Source organism: Polypterus senegalus, chromosome 5 (genome assembly GCF_016835505.1).
Source record: "Polypterus senegalus isolate Bchr_013 chromosome 5, ASM1683550v1, whole genome shotgun sequence".
NCBI classification, from domain to species: Eukaryota; Metazoa; Chordata; class Cladistia; order Polypteriformes; family Polypteridae; genus Polypterus; species Polypterus senegalus.
Window position 1 is genome coordinate 124,976,356 of NC_053158.1, and position 16,981 is coordinate 124,993,336.

A 16,981-nucleotide genomic window follows, 5' to 3' on the forward strand; every position below is an offset into this window, starting at 1 on the left:
ATATACTAGAAAGAAAGAATGCAGTTGTAATTAGGTAAATTGCTTTCAAAGGTCCTGTAAATTGTCTTTGTAAACTTTAAGATGAAAGTTTATAATAGAGGCAGATCAAAGCTTTTTTTCTTTTAAATTGACAATTTTATCCTCCAGGGCAGACATTTGGTTCTGCTTTGTCCTTTTGCTTTTGGTAGCTGTGCTGACTTAGTATTTACTGACATGGCTATTCTTATAACTGTTTTGGAAATTTCCCTTTTAATATCTCCTCATCACATGGAAAATTTCAATAAAATCACTCCTTACATAGTTCCATAAACATTATATGACATAAAAAAGACAAAAAGAATAGAAAAGAAATAGTAAAAAGTAAATGATTTTAATAATTATTAAAAAGCACTATAAATAGCCTCAGCAGCAACTTTCATAACACTATACTAGTCTAGAGCCACATATATTCAAACTTGAGTATAATGTTGGCATGTACATCATTCTACTGTTTGGGGACCAATAATTAAAGGTTTACAGCATTGGCTGCTTATTATATGTGGGCATTTTTAGCATGGGTTGTCTTTCTGTGGATACAGCATATAAAATACTAGCAGAATACCCGCGCTTCGCAGCGGAGAAGTAGTGTGTTAAAGAAGGTACGAAAAGAAAAGGAAAAATTTTAAAAATAATGTAACATGGTTGTTAATGTAATTGTTTTGTCATTGATATGAGTGTTGTTGTCATATCTATCTATCTATCTATCTATCTATATATATATATATATATATATATATGTTGTTCTCATATCTATCTATATATATATATCTCTATCTATATATATATATACCCGCGCTTGGCAGCGGAGAAGTAGTGTGTTAAAGAAGGAAAGAAAAAGAAAAGGAAACATTTTGAAAATAACGTAACATGATTGTCAATGTAATTGTTTTGTCACTGTTATGAGTGTCGCTGTGATATATATATATAGCAAAATACCGCGCCTTGCGATGTCATGTGTTAAAGAAGTTATGAAAAGAAAAGGAAACATTTAAAAATAATGTAACATGATTGTCAAAGTAATTGTTTTGTGTATTTGGCGGCAGCGTCACAAAGTTGTTTTCGGTAGCTGCATCAGAAAATGTACCACGATGTCTGACACGCCTCCTTTTTACTGTTTTCTCACAGCTTGGATTGCTGCTGTCATATATATATACACACACACACACGCATACACACATACATACATACATACATATATATATATATATACATATATATACACATACATATCTTCATATCTACATATCTATATACATATCTACATATACACATATATATATATATACATACATACCTATCTACATTATATATACACACACATACATACACACACACAAATTATATATATGTGTGTATGTATGTATGTATGTATGTGTGTGTGTGTGTGTGTATATATATATATATATACATACATATACTTGTGTGTATGTTTGTATGTGTCTATATGTGTGTGTATAGGTTTGGTCACTGAGTGCAAGGGAAAAATAATAAATTATAGTCTATAAGTTATTAAACAGTAAAACATTAACGTTTTAAGAAGTACAGGTACATTGAAATTACATTTTCTATGTGAACGTTCAAATTTGTGCCTCTGGTAATGTGCCTTTTAAAGAAAATTAGTTTTGTGTCCTCTGCAGTGTTAAGAGAGAAAGGCTTTGGTTTGGGATAAAAGGAAAAAAGGCGTAAAGAAAGGAATGTTGCCTTTTTCTTTTATATAGTATAGAGAGATGTGTTCGCTGATGTTATGATCGCCTTTTGGGGACAGTCGTGGGTCTTGTGTAGACTGGTGAGACTCCCCGCCATTAATCGGCTGTGATGGCACTGTCAGTCCTCCACTCCTGTGCGTGTCTTCATAATCCGAGCTGAGGACCTCATAATCGTATACGTGCAAAAGAAAGTGTGAATCGCCTTAATATTATTTTGCCGTGGTGTAGAAAAGGGGTCCGTGTTTGCACTTGTCTGGGCTATAGCGCAGGGGGAGGATGAAAAAAATTAAAAGTGCTCACTTTGACTTAAGGCAGAAGCGCAGTCAGCGTCTCAAAGGCCGGCACAGCTATGCACGCGCTGGCTGCTCGACTTTTGCTGGGCAGGAGACCCCAGTTTTTGCAGACACGTTCATGATATCAAAAGTCTCAGCGCTCTTTGGAGGTCATTCATATATATATATAGCAAAATACCTGCGCCTCGCAGCGGAGAAGTAGTGTGTTAAAGAAGTAATGAAAAAGAAAAGGAAACATTTTAATAATAACGTAACATGATTGACATTGTCATGAGTGTTGCTGTCATATATATGCCTGCCTAAATAAGTCACCCTCGCTTTGCTCTTACTTTTTACCGTTCATTTAATCATGGCTAGTGGCGGAAAAATTATAAAATGGAAGGAGGATGGCTTTACCAAAACAATTATTGATGGCGAATCGATTATTCATAAAGCTTGAATTGGTGATCTGTTTTTCTGTGTTAACCTCATATTTTTTCATACTTCTTCTCAAACTAAGGTGGTGCGAGGGTAAAATGAATCGGGATGCGCTGATCAATGTAATCGGTGTACCAGGAAATCATGCATTGACAAAAGCTCCCTTTGCTTGTAATGCAAAGTGTGATTAAATGCATTATTTTTAACGCGTTATGGAGCACATGCATCGAAGCTTCTCAGCTGTGCTTGTGCTAAGAAAAGGAAAGATTTTAAAAATAACGTAACACGATTGTCAATGTGACCTTTTGTAAGTAGTGCCTGGAGGATTCAGTGTGGAGAAACTCTAGAGAGAGCGTGTGTATTAACTTGTGGATTTTTCTGTGAGTATTTGGTGGCAGTCTGACGGTTGCTTCGAAGACGGCGTTAGCTGAGCTCAGCTCAGAGCGAAATGAGATGAATGAGAGGGGAGATGATGACGTGACTCCCCCACCCGCCTTAACTGTCAATCCCCCACAAACACAGTCTCGGAATTTGCATAAGCACACCCCTTCACCTACAATTTTAACTTAGTTACAAAGTGATCAAAACTCTCATTTATATCCTCGTCCTCTCATTAAACTTGTATCCCGCATTACCTGTGGGCATGTGAAACGCCAGCGTAGCCTGTCTATGAACTTAATTTAAAGTTTAGGTTTACACCTTGCTTTCTTTCCGAGGTAGCAGCACTCATGAATATGGTAGTATATGTCACTCGCTCGCTTCTTATTGTTTCGCTGCCTTCTCAATTATATAATGCATGTTTTCTTAAGCGCTTTTTGGAGGTCTTCCTGGTTTTCTACGCACTGCGTTGACAGTCAGTTCACGTGATTACGTGGGAGGCGTGATGATGTCACACGAAACTCCACCCCCCCACGTCTTTCCAGCTCAACTCTATTACAGTTAATGGAGAAAAATACCTTCCAGTTATGACCATTAGGCGTAGAATTTCGAAATGAAACCTGCCCAACTTTTGTAAGTAAGCTGTAAGGAATGAGCCTGCCAAATTTCAGCCTTCTACCTACAAGGGAAGTTGGAGAATTAGTGAGTGAGTGAGTGAGTGAGTGAGGGCTTTGCCTTTTATTAGTATAGATAATCTACTGTTGTTATAATATACTTACACCACTTGAACTAGCAGATGGCATCTGGGAACTCAAGTAACATAATTATGATTAAACAAAATTACATCATGCTGGGAAGTGTGAGCACAAAGGTGTAACAAATTGTTAACTGCACATTCTGTAATATGCAGACAGTTTTAATACAATACTTAGCCCAGAATTAGCATGCAGTATTGACATACAAAGATATTTCAGTGAGCATTACAGTAGAGTCTCGCTTATACTACCTTGGCTTATCCAACATTCCATATTATCTGACGTCCCACCGCAAAAAAAAACAAACAAAAACAAAAAATACGCATCAATCGACAACAGGAACTGCAAGTTGTGAGCGTAGTCTATTTTTTGTTGCTCCCGACTCTGCCGCAGCTAATTACAGTATATCAATGTGAATTTCCCCAAAAGAAATAATGGAAACTCAGATGATTCATTCCACAACCCAAAACTATTCATATAAAAATGGTTAATACAAAATATAAAGTAAAAATACATAAAGCAAATTAACCTGCACTTTACCTTTGAAAAGAATCATGGCTGGTGTGAGTAAGTTTCTAAACGGGATAATATGCTGAAGAGCATCTCAAAGCAATCGCAGTCTCCCAGCGTTGTAGCAGTTCGATGTAAAAGCCAATCCGAAAAGATCGCGGACATGCTATAGGCGCCTGCCGTTGATGGGTGATACAAGGAACAAGGGACATAAATGCACTGGGCTCAGTATTATTTTCCTCCCGAATCTGCCTGAATGCTGTGTCTGTGTATAGGAGAATGAAAGATCCCGCTACATTTAATAACCTCGCTGTTGCTGTTTCAAGCTGAATAAAGCTGGTGTTGCTAAAAGTACTGAGACTCAGCTTCGAGTTATCGGGTGTAAGACGGGGACTCGCACGTCACATCACAAACTCACACACACGCAGTCACAATGCTGTACTAAACAGTATACGCTCGTATGGTTGTTGACTTTATTAGTGATGGAGATAAGGCTAGAAACTGCAATTAATTACATTGAGCAACAAGAAGAAGCTACAGGAAATGACATAATGATGCTGCAAAGATGACGAGACTTCACAGCGAAGAAACGGCACTTGTCAGGAAAGCAGACTACGATCAAAAATGTCTTTAAATCATCACAGGACTGAACTTTTTAAGTACAGTACATACTGTATTTAACGTCAGACAATTCTGTAACTGTAAGTTCATTTTTTCAGTTAATTTATTCTGTTGTTTTGTTGTAAAAGATGATTATTAGGTTCGTAATGTGTAAAATTATAACATAGTTTGACGTTTAATAGGTTTTTTCTTAACACCTGCCATTATCCAACATTTTCGCTTATCCGACGTTCGGCCGGCCCGTTTATGTCGGATAAACGAGACTCTACTGTAGTTCCAAAGTGGAGAATGAACATTATCCAGGGTAGAGGTTGTTAATAATTTAGAGTCTCACAGACAAAAATGCCACACTTCAGAGGCATTGTAATATTCACAACAGAAGTCTACATGTGCAAGAAATGAAAGTCCAAACCCTAAATTGTACAAATGATAGCAGTAAATTTGAAACCTGAACATGAGAATTAATCTCTATGTTTTCCTTTGAAAGGAAGAAAATAAATATTCAGATAGAATGGTTGCCACCAAAACAACAATTCCCACTGGAATTGCAATACAAATAAAGGCCATAGTATTTTTGACTCACAAAATATATACTATGGGAAACTGGCCTTGACGCACACAGATACACAGACTCACAAGCTCCAAAACACATATTTTAACACAAGAATTACCAAAGCCTACACCTTGCTTGATGAAGGGGCCTCAGCTGCCTCGAAAGCTTTAATTTGTAATCTGTTTAGATAGCCAAAAAAGGTGTAATTTCACCCTACTTTTTCCTGTATCAAAGCCTATGAAAAAACTTGTAAATCTGTCTTGCCTTGGAAATATGTCGATAAGCACAAGCAGCAAGCAGCCTGCTATACCATCCCCCCACCACCGCAAAAACGGGTAAGAAGTTCCCACAACTCAAGCCTTGATTATCTTGGAGAGGAAATAATAGATCGTTATTTGGAACAAATGCTTTTCATGTATGTTCCGCATCTACAACAATCTATGTAAACACATTGTTAAAACAGAAATGTTATTCATGTTTTAGTAATAAATGGTGAAATGTAGACATGAACTATATAATGTGTGAAGGCTAAAGTCTAAAGGTGTAAGTGCAATATAACAGCTTCCATGGTGCAGCAGTTAGAATTGCTGACTTGTAATCAAACGGCCATGGGATCGATCCTGGGTGTCTCGCAAATTTACCGTTTTGAATAGTGAGCTGCTCTTATTGTTAATATTTATACTAATAAAAGGCAAAGCCCTCACTCACTCACTCACTCACTCAATGACTCATCACTAATTCTCCAACTTCCCATGTAGGTAGAAAGCTGAAATTTGGCAGGCTTATTCCTTACAGCTTACTTACAAAAGTTAAGCAGGTTTCATTTCGAAATTCTACACGTAACAGTCATAACGGTCAATAACGGTCGACAACATCTGCCATGTTGAACTTTCTTATTTATGGCCTCATCTTCATGAAATTTGGTAGGCGGCTTCCCTGCGCTAAATGAAGCTGATGTACTTACTTATTTCGATTGGATGACGCCACTGTCGGCCGCCATATTGAACTTTCCAACGTCACCAATTTTCAAACTTCCCGTGTAGGTAGAAGGCTGACCCTATCTTCACGAAATTTGGTAGGTGGCTTCCCTGCGCTAACCAAAACCGATGTACGTACTTATTTAGGTGGTATGACGCCACTGTCGGCCGCCATATTGAATTTTCCAAACGTCACTAATTCTCCAACTTCCCATGTAGGTAGAAGGCTGAAATTTGGCAGGCCCATTCCTTACAGCTTACTTACAAAAGTTAAGCAGGTTTCATTTTGAAATTCTACGCGTAACGGTCATAACGGTCAACAACGTCCGCCATATTGAACTTTCTTATTCATGGCCCCATCTTCACGAAATTGGTAGGCGGCTTCCCTGCGCTAACCGAAACCAATGTACATACTTATTTCGGTGGTATGACGCCACTGTCAGCCGCCATATTGAACTTTCCAACGTCACTAATTCTCCAACCTCCTGTGTACGTAGAAGGCTGAAATTTGGTACTTATTTCAGTGGTATGATGCTGCTGTCGGCCGCCATATTGAACTTTTAACGGAAACCGATGTCCGTACTTATTTAGTTGGTATGACACCACTGTCGGCCACCATATTGAACCTTCCAACATCACTAATTCTCCAACTTCCCGTGTAGGTAGAAGGCTGAAATTTGGCAGGCTCATAGGCTGCTTCCCTGCACTAACCGAAACTAATGTACGTACTTATTTCGGTGGTATGATGCCACTGTCGGCCGCCATATTGAACTTTTCAACAGTCTTTGTTACTTATGGGCCCATCATCAAGAAATTTGGTACACGGGTTCCCAACGCTAACTGAATCCTACTTACGTACATAGATACGTCCATAGCCTGCACCTCGGTCACCGTGTGAGGTGGTGTTGGGTTCCCCATCCCAACGCCTCCCACGTTGTTGGCTGCCTGCCTATATAAGACCATCCGTCGCTCCAGTCTCTACATTCCCTTCCTTGCTTCGCCACGGGATTCACATCTCCCTACAGATAACTACAGCCTTTTTGTTTAATCCACGGCTTCTCGGCTGTTTTATTGTTTGTTTAATACAATTATAGTTATTGTATAGGTATTTTACACTTACTTTACATTGCTCAGGTACCCATTTCCTTTATCATTCCAACCACCATTACAATGTCTATTGAGGTGATCACCATCGATCAATGAACTGTCACTTACCGAGTGGTTTCCATGCCCGGAGATACTGTACCACCTACCTTTTCCATTCTCTTTGTTACATATTGCACGCCATATCAGGCTCATTCTTGATATCCGGAGGAACATTCTGTCTTATGTATTGAATGACTGGGACAGGTTCAAGGTGTGGACTGATGACGGTACAGGAGATAATTAAACTACACAGGAGCACTAGAAGAGTGAAATGCTTAAGCCCTTCACCTATGGTTCTGAATGTGAGTTGATGGCTGCCTCTGAATTGTTCGGTTGTCGCTTTCAAGTGTACCGAAATGGCCAAATATTTTACACCTTTTGACAACCGCCAATGCCTCTTAAACATCTTAGATTCACAGGTGATGATTTCAATAGTGGACACTTTGATGTTTATGAATGTTTAAACTCTCAAAAGCTGGATGTGATTTTATCGATGAAACCGGTTGTGTGCTTACAACGCTTGACAGATGCCGAATGTCACTTCAACACAACAAATCCTGCAAATACTGTCGTAATTGAAACAAACCATGAAACTCAAACCGATTATGACAGCAGCAATCCAAGCTGTGAGATTTGAGACAAGATTACTGTTCACATGGCCAACTGTAATTTACATGCTCAAGAGTAAGCTCAGCGCACAGCTTGGTCATGTTACAACCGAAGGGCCAAACTGACAACATGGTATACAAAGAGATCCTTAACAAATAATTATTGGCAAATCTTCCCTCAGTTTAAAAAGGTTTAATTTTTTTTCTTAATAAAAATTTTAATGCAGTACTTCGGCGCTGCAAAGCGCGGGTATTTTGCTAGTATATGTATATGTGTGTGTGTATGTATGTATGTATGTGTATATATATGTTGATATGTGTATATATATATATATATATATATATGTGTATATATATGTATATGTGTATATGCATATATATATATATAGATATGTGTAGATATGTGTATATGTAGATATGTGTGTGTATATATATATATGACAGCAACACTCATAACAGTGACAAAACAATTACATTAACAATCATGTTACGTTATTTTTAAAATGTTTCCTTTTCTTTTTCACAACTTCTTTAACACGCTACTTCTCCGCTGCGAAGAGCGGGTATTTTGCTAGTTATACAATAAAATATACATTTGACTTGCGTCTGTAATAGCTGGTGTAAACTTATAGTACTAGTAAAAGTTAGCAGGTTTTTTTTTCACTTTTATTCTCTCACTCACGATCACGATACAAAGAGATCTGACGCTGTTAGTTTTTATCTGAAACTGGGAATAACTGTAGATGTGAGTAGTGTTTTCAGACAATGGAACTGGAAATTCTCTGATCTGGAGAGATAAAAGCTGACACAAAACCAGTGGTGTATCTGCCTTCTTGGTATCTCACTGTTACTTGAATTTTTTTTTATTCAGTTTTATTCTTGAGTGTTCCTTCTCACGCTGAATTAGTATGCACCTTATGGTCCACGATGTCAAAACTGTACTGACAAATAACAGAGACATAGCTATGTATGATATTTGGAATTATTCATTTGATGACCTGTATAGTACATTACGGAAAACATTGTGGCACTGATGCAATTCATATTCATTTATATCCCTTCTTGCGGTTGTAATCAGTGACCGTGTTTCCTTTTTTCTTGCCCAGTCCCCACATTTTGGTGCATGGTGGTGTTTCTTTTATACTCCAGGACATGCAGAGGAAAGAATAGTACAGAGAAGTCAGTTCCGCGTTATATGCAATCAGATTCAAATGTTTACAGTTCCCACACACCCAAGGACTGTTCTTCCTACATTTACGACATGTGTACTTGTTGCAATGTACACACATCTCTCTGTGCTGTGGTTTCTATTACATTGAAGGGGCACCTGCCATTGACTGAGTTTGCTTTCCTGGGGGAAGCGGCAGTCTTGGAACAGAAGCTTGTTGATGTTACATCCTCTTTTTCTTTTTCCATTGCCTATTCTTTTCTCAGGTGGACCCATGCATACCTTGTACAGTACATGTGCGTTCATCGCCGCCACATCAGGCATATTATAGCACACAGCAACCGGCCACCTGCGTGCTCCTGCTTGTACTGAAGGATGATGTCAACGCAGCAACGGGCACAAAAAGAAAGACAAATATATGTGATATTTTGAAGAAATAATTTTATGACCTGAATAGTACCAATCAGAAAACATCATCGCACTAATGCAATATTATTTTAAAACAAACAGCATCAGATTGGGTGTTAATTTATGATGCTTATAAAAGTTAGCTTTTTTTTTCAGTTTTATTCTTTTAGTCACATTCATGCTCTCCCCACTCCACCCCCAAATCCCCCCCTCCGATCTGATCCTAAGTAACAGCGTCAGCATAAAATTCTCCCTGTGCAGGCTCCCCAGCCGTCTGCCACACTGCACCTCCCTCAGCTGAGGCTCGTAGGGCAAAGTGGCCTGTCGCGCGAGGGCTGATTTTCTCCACGGTGGGTTGTCAGCATGCTGCCGTCCATGGTCTTGTCCTGCAACCAGGAAAAAGGTGCGGAGACATTGTGCCTATGCCACCTCCAGGCATCCTCTGTATTACTGTATGGACATTTCCACCCAGGAACAGTTGGTGTCCGTGCCCTTGAGACGTGAAAACAGGATGGATACTTCCGCCCTGCCATTTCCTCAGCTAAGTTTGGGGCTTTTCTCCCTTGAACATAGTTTCCCACTGTTGGGAGACCTGGTCTTTCTCTTCCAGGTCCTCCTCTTTTTCTGGGGCGTCTCAATCATCTAGGTCTTCTTATGGGAGAAAAAGAGACCCAGTCGCCGGCCCTTGGGGCGGGGTGCTCTGACAACCAGCACTCACCATCCGGCATCTTGTATGCACCCTTTCGATTTCTAACCCCACCACACGATGAGTCATCACCACAGCGTTCACTGTAGGAGTCATGGCTAATTGGCAATCGGAACTGACCGAGACCAGTGGCCTTTACTCGGCACTCCTTTATCATTTACAGTACAGTACAGGTGTCACTGTCTGGGTGGAGAATCTAGCACCGCACTGCCACAGCCACTCCTGTACATCCTTCAGGGCTGCATCCACCTTTTCCTCCAGCCTCTCAATAGTCTCTTGGAGGACACATAATACCTGCAAAAGCAACTGTACAGGCTGAAGGACATCCTCCAGCTTACATACAGCTGTGATCAAGCTCATTGAATCAGCTGGTGGCGGACTCGCGATTCGTTTGTCCTTACTGGCCGGCTGTGAGCCATGCACAGGCTCAGTCAAGGCATCCTCTAGCTCAGGATGGATGTTTGTTGGGCCCACCTGCGACCAATCATCAGTGGGAATGCAACACACACCGTCCAGGGAGGGCTGTCTGGTCCTCCAGGCTCCCCTCCTCCTTCAAATTACCTGCGCTGGGGAAAGATTCCAGTCACCTGTCCTCCTGTGTCTGTCTTCTCGATCGCCATTCGTCATCGCCGGTCTCCTCCACCCCCGTCTCACTGTCACTCCATGGGTCGGTATGCTTCGGCCAAAGACGTGGATCAGGACAGTATGAATAGGGGGAAGCAAGGTAATCTCCCCAGGGCAGACTGGCACTGGGCACCTGATTTACCTCTGTGATCCCGTCCCCTGGAGTGTACTTTCAGGATCCGCCTTGCCTTCTTCCTCCCCTTCAGGTTAGGTATGGTCTTGCCTTGAGCTAACAGCAGCATTTAAATTGAGCTACTGACTGTTATACGTGTGTGTGTGCCATGGTGTAGTGGCGCGTGTGTGCCTGGTTCTGCAATGTCAGGCCATCCACAAAATTATTTCTTTGATGGATCCCTGCTTTTTAACAGGCGGAGGGTCCCATCTCAGATGCCATTGTGGGAAACCGGCCTTGATGCACACAGATACACAGACTCGCAAGCTCCAAAACACACATTTTTAATTTCTTCTTCTCACTTTACAGTGCACCAATCACCACAATACTCAGCTCAGTCCTTTACTTTGTTTCTTCTCCCTTCTTATTCTTTTGTCGCCTCCACTCCTCTCTTCGCAAGCTCCGTCTTCTGCCTCCTGACTCCAGCTCCCTGAATGGAGTGAGGCAGCCCCTTTTATAATACACCCAGATGTGCGCCAAGTGCTCCCTGGTGATCTTCCTTCAGCACTTCCTGGTGTAGCAGAAGTGCTACATGGGCACCCGGAAGCATTCCGGGTGTACCTGGTTCGGCAGCACTTCATGTTTACTAAACAATGGAATAAATTCAATTTTTGAAATGTATCCTTCAGTGTGAAAAAGAAAATCTTTTATAGCTGCAAAGACACACAATTGTCTCAAAGTTTAACATACAAGTACATTCTCACTGCACTTACTTGAAAGAAGGACAAGTACACCAGGCATTTGATATCTGGCAGAATTTAGGAATAAAGTGTCAGGTGAACAGATTGTAATGAGACAATAAACTGGTTGCACAATATTATAGTGCGTCACTGCCTAACATAGAATTTTCATTTAGAAAAAAGCTGGAGGCATAGGTTGTTTTTGGAACACTGTTATAATATATTGGAACACGTTAGTAAATAGGTTTGTCAGAAGGAGGTCTAAATTGTTTTTATGGACATAAAACAATTAATGTTTATATTAGTAAAGAAATCCAATACTATTTTAAAGGATTGAAAGTAAATTTTTATTGCTGTATATATTATGGGGTGCCAAACAGGCAGACACGATGATTTTCTGAAAATATAAACTCAGTGTTGGAATATATAAAATCAAAACTTAAATATACAAAGTCAGCGTCGGAATATATGAAGTCAAAACTTGTTTGTGAATATATAAAGTCAAAACTTGAATATATAAAGTCATTTTCGGAATATATAAAGTCATTGTCAGAATATATAAAGTCAAAACTTAAATATATAAAGTCAGCATCTGAATATATAAAGTCATTCCTGATTATATAAAGTCACTGTCGAAATATATAAAGTAATTCCTGAATATATAAATTCAAAACTTGTTTATATATAATCAGCGTCAGAATATATAAAGTTGGTGTCGGAATATATAAAGTCATTCCCGAATATATAGAGTGAATTGACTCAGGCACATGTTTAGTAATATCTGTGAGGTCCTAATACAGTGAAATAAAATAAGTTAACCGAAGTTTTGTCAAAATGTTAACAAAAATATATTTCAACTAATCTTTTAATACAATGTTTGTGCACCTTTTTGTTTTAAGCGATATATTTACTTTTTCGATGGGCGTGTTATGAGACATACAATAAGAATTAGTAGTTTTTGTTTTTAGCAATGGATAGTAACACAGCAAGGCAAGATGAGAAATTTAGTTGAAAATGAAGAGTTCATAAATACCATTACAAATGCGTGGAGACCATATCCCCACCCAAGTACAGTAGAACAAACGCTATCTGAATTGGCTACATGTTCAACATCAACGGCATGCGCTTCAAGGAATATCAGACACCTCAACAGGAAGTGAGCAGTAATTTCAGTAGAGGACATAAGGTGCAGTTGCCAGTGTACAATTTGAGAAAGAACTCTCAAGGTTCAGGAGGATTTTACACGTACGTACAGGCTGCAAAGTAGAAGCACTGTAGACAAACTGCCTAAAGTAAGAAATTTTTGTTCTTTGTCCTGTGGCAAAGAACAATCAGGCTTATGTTTATCCAAATGATAACAAAAAATGTAAGCTTTTTTCTAATTTAAAGCACTCTGTCCTTCTACCAGATGTGATTTTTTTTACAGTGGGGCAAAGCTAATATAACTAAAATTCTTCCAAAATTAAACAGATCATTTGGCTTTCGGTAGCATGTATATTTGAATGTCTTTATTTTAGAAAACTTCTTGGATCGGGAAAGCCGTCAGTAGAACATCTGACATTTTCCAAAGAATTGGTACTCTTTCCAGATAATGAATGTCAGAAAGTGCCCAGAGCTGCAATTAAAGTGTGGCTGTTCGAGTCTGGTCATATCAAGTCAGAGGTAGAATTCAAAGTATGTTGGGATGAAGGCATGGTGATGAATGCGGTTTGTGAAGCGTTCAAGCCAAAGGTTGATACATGCGGGCTAGTATTGCATTTCCTTTTGTATATTTCTTTCACTGAAAGTGCCTATCTTGCAAATGTAAAATTTAATAAACTGTTGTTTTATGTTTAATTGTAATTATTACGTTATCTATCAATTTTTAATCTTAGGCTTCAAATTTTACTTGGATGTCACAGCAAACTGGTGGTGCCATCCTTGACGAACCTCCAAAGTTTAAATGGCTTTGTAATGAAAAAGAAGTCTATATATGTAAGACCAGATACAACACTGTTGACTTTCCCTGAGACATCTGTAACTTTTATTTTAAAAACTGTTTTATATTGGACATCAATTTATATTTGGAAATTGTCCTTGTAACTAATTAATGTTACAAGTTTGCATGTCTATATATTCTTAATTTCACTTTAGGTAGTTACCAGAGAAATGTTTAGAAAATTTAAAAACTAAGGTTGTGGAATGCTTTCATTGATAAATTTAAATATTTTTACATGTGATATTATCATTTATTATTATTAATATATTTTATTTTAGCCATCAAATTCTGAAGGAGAAATACAGTAATTGAGGAGCAGAAGAGTGAAAGAAACCTAGAATCTTGAGAAGTATGTGAATGCTTTATTATCAATATACAATGACTTGGGGTGGTACAGCTTAATATAATAATGTACTGTTTTCTAAATAAACTGACACCAGTTTTTAACATCATTGGTAAATCTAATAAAGATGAATAGGTGTGAAGAGGTGTTGCAAGAGTTTTCTATTTACAATATACATGGAATTTTGTCATTTTCCCAGTTTATACTGTTTAAAAAGTATTAGAATTTATAAACACCTTTCTTATACACCTTTGTTTTAAGTTTCTTTCTTATCTGTTGTCCACTTTTTGATGTTTTACTGTGCCATGATTTAATAATGAAATATGACTGTAAATTGTAAAGGCAAGTTTTTAAAAAAGAAACCCACCATCATATAGTGTAATTTTCACTGATACCTCACCACTCCGAAAGTCTAAGTTCAAATCTTGGCCCAGTAATCATGTGGAATGTGTGCATTCTTCTTTGGGCACTCTAGTTTTACTGCAATTTTGTCAAAAGATGAGGGTTAGGTTAATAGAGAGTTGTAATCTATGTTAGTTAAAATGATCATTTGTGAGTGAGTTAAACCCACAATGACTTGGTATCTTGCTCAGAGTTAGCTTCAACCTTGTGCCAAATGCCACCAGGTATGGCTCTGGTGACCTGAGAGTCATTTTCTTTATTAAATAGATTCAAGGGTGCATGGTTTAAAGCATAATTAAATTTGTTACGTTTCTACAATCATATTTATTATTTATTTATCATTATAGAAAAACAGAAGTGATGCTGTTGATGCAATAAATATTCATAGCACCGGAAAAATACAAGAGCAATCTGCTACGTCTCTAAACCAAGGTGCAATTTTTACTCCCCTTGCACAAAACTTTAATGAGACATCAGGGGAGATTTACAGGTGGGTTACTGCTAAGAACTGCCCTCACAGTATTTTTAAGAAGAAAATGTTTTTTACATCAAAGATATTTGTGTTCCGGTCAGAAAAATGCCCAAAGTCATCTTCTTGTCTTAAAGGTGATTTTTTTTCACTGTATTACTTAGAACAGAAATGCTGTGGTTTGAAATGTCAAATTTGAAATACTGAACTGTGTGAAATGTAAAATTTAACTTTCACATTTTCCTCAAGTGATGGAAAAAAGTCTAACCCCAGGGTTTTTCTGGCAGTCCTCTAGATGTTGTTGTAATTTTTAGAACATGTTGCAATTTTGACAATAATTAGAAAACACAGAAGAGCGTTCAATTTATGGCTTATTTAGAGCAGTTCTGCAGCCTTTCTATGGAGGTCTAAGTGGTTACTTTTTTAAATAACTCAGACATAATATTTTCAATGCAGGTTATTTTTGTATAACATTCTTCTTGGAGTGTAGGCACAGAGCACTGGTTCTCCGGTAAATGCAAATGCAGACTTTACAAATGACTGTTTGTATAATGGATGCACATACAGATACAGAACTGTTTTAAACAGACAGGAAAACAAAACAGTCTGAAATCTTGAATGGTGAAAGAAAACTGATTGTGTTGACAGGTCTAAACAGAGAGGTTATAGTTTTGTGCTTTAAATGATTAAATTGCTCACTTTTCAGAAGCTGTTTATACTTAAAGAAGATTGCTTGATTAAAGTTTTACTATTAATTATATTTCTATTCACTTCTTATTCAGTCTTCCACTTTTTTGCTTTCAACCCTTACTAAACATAAAAAAGAATTTTGATATTAAAAATAATTTTGTTATTTGCTTCAGCATGTCATATGTTAGATATTTCAGCCAAGGAAATGGAAAACCAAAATAACTAAAGCAAAACTGAAACTGACAGGATGCAATAATTTGTTCTTAGTGTGTGACAGTGTCTTAATTTAAGAACATAATTTACTCTATGTGTCCAGTGGGAAAGCCAAAACTTTTTTACACATTCAAGCACATTAAAATTATTTTCTGTCATTGAATTACTTTCCTTGTTGTCAGTATTTGAGTGCACTTTGATAAAGTTGTGACTTTTCTTTACATTTCATACATGAATTTTGAATAAATTTGTATGCAAATGTATAAATATTACTTAAATTAATATATTAATATCAACTATATGTTGTTCACTGTATGGGGTGGCACTTTCAAAGAACATTCTGTTGTCCTTTAAACTTGTTAAGAGTTTGTTTATATTTGCCAAAATATTTTGGAGGTATTAAAAATAAACAGTAAAACATAAGCTACAGAAACCAATGTGTACTGTCCAACAATTGTTTGTGGAAAGATTTTACCATATGATCAAAAGTACAGATTTTCAGTATACCAGGGACTGTTTTGTATTACATTCAGAGTCCTACAAAGTAAAGTTAAAGTTTTGCTTTGATTGTGAATAATTAATATTGTGAAATTAATTCTACAATATTTTCCTCTATGAACATTCTTTCCATATAGTGACTATGTTACCTTCGTGAAAATTAAGAATACTTGTCTGAAGATACCGATATTCAAGAAGCAATTAGCAGATCACTAATGGAAGAGACACTTAAAAGCCAGAAGTACGTAGTTTAAATTAATGCTGGGTTGAACCCCAAATATTTATTTTCTTTAATTTTTTTTTCACAGACAGTTTAAATGTATTGTTTAGCTGTAAATGTTTTATGATGTGTTCAGTTAATGTATCTATGGAATTTTCAGTAGAATGCTAGTCAAAGCAAAAGGGAGCTGTAGGCCTATAAATGTATATAACTTAATGAGATGCAGTTGCGACAGGATATTTCAGCATAAATCCTTATGTAGAATATTAACCAAGCAATATTTAAACTTTACAGAGATACTTCATTGTCTGTTGAGCAAATACTGATGCCACTTACCACTGCAATAAATGAACATGAAGTTACTCGGTTCAATATAGTGCAAAGAAATGTTTGGGATGGCACAGTGA

At 37.7% G+C, this 16,981-nt stretch overlaps 1 long non-coding RNA gene across 1 annotated transcript; it reads left to right on the plus strand.

Moving 5' to 3' along the window:
• The first annotated feature begins 14,016 nt into the window (after positions 1 to 14,016).
• Positions 14,017 to 16,589, plus strand: LOC120530061. The gene is made up of 3 exons (XR_005633899.1): positions 14,017 to 14,088; positions 14,832 to 14,974; positions 16,492 to 16,589. It is a non-coding gene; the product is annotated as an uncharacterized LOC120530061 (long non-coding RNA).
• Positions 16,590 to 16,981: the final 392 nt, after the last annotated feature.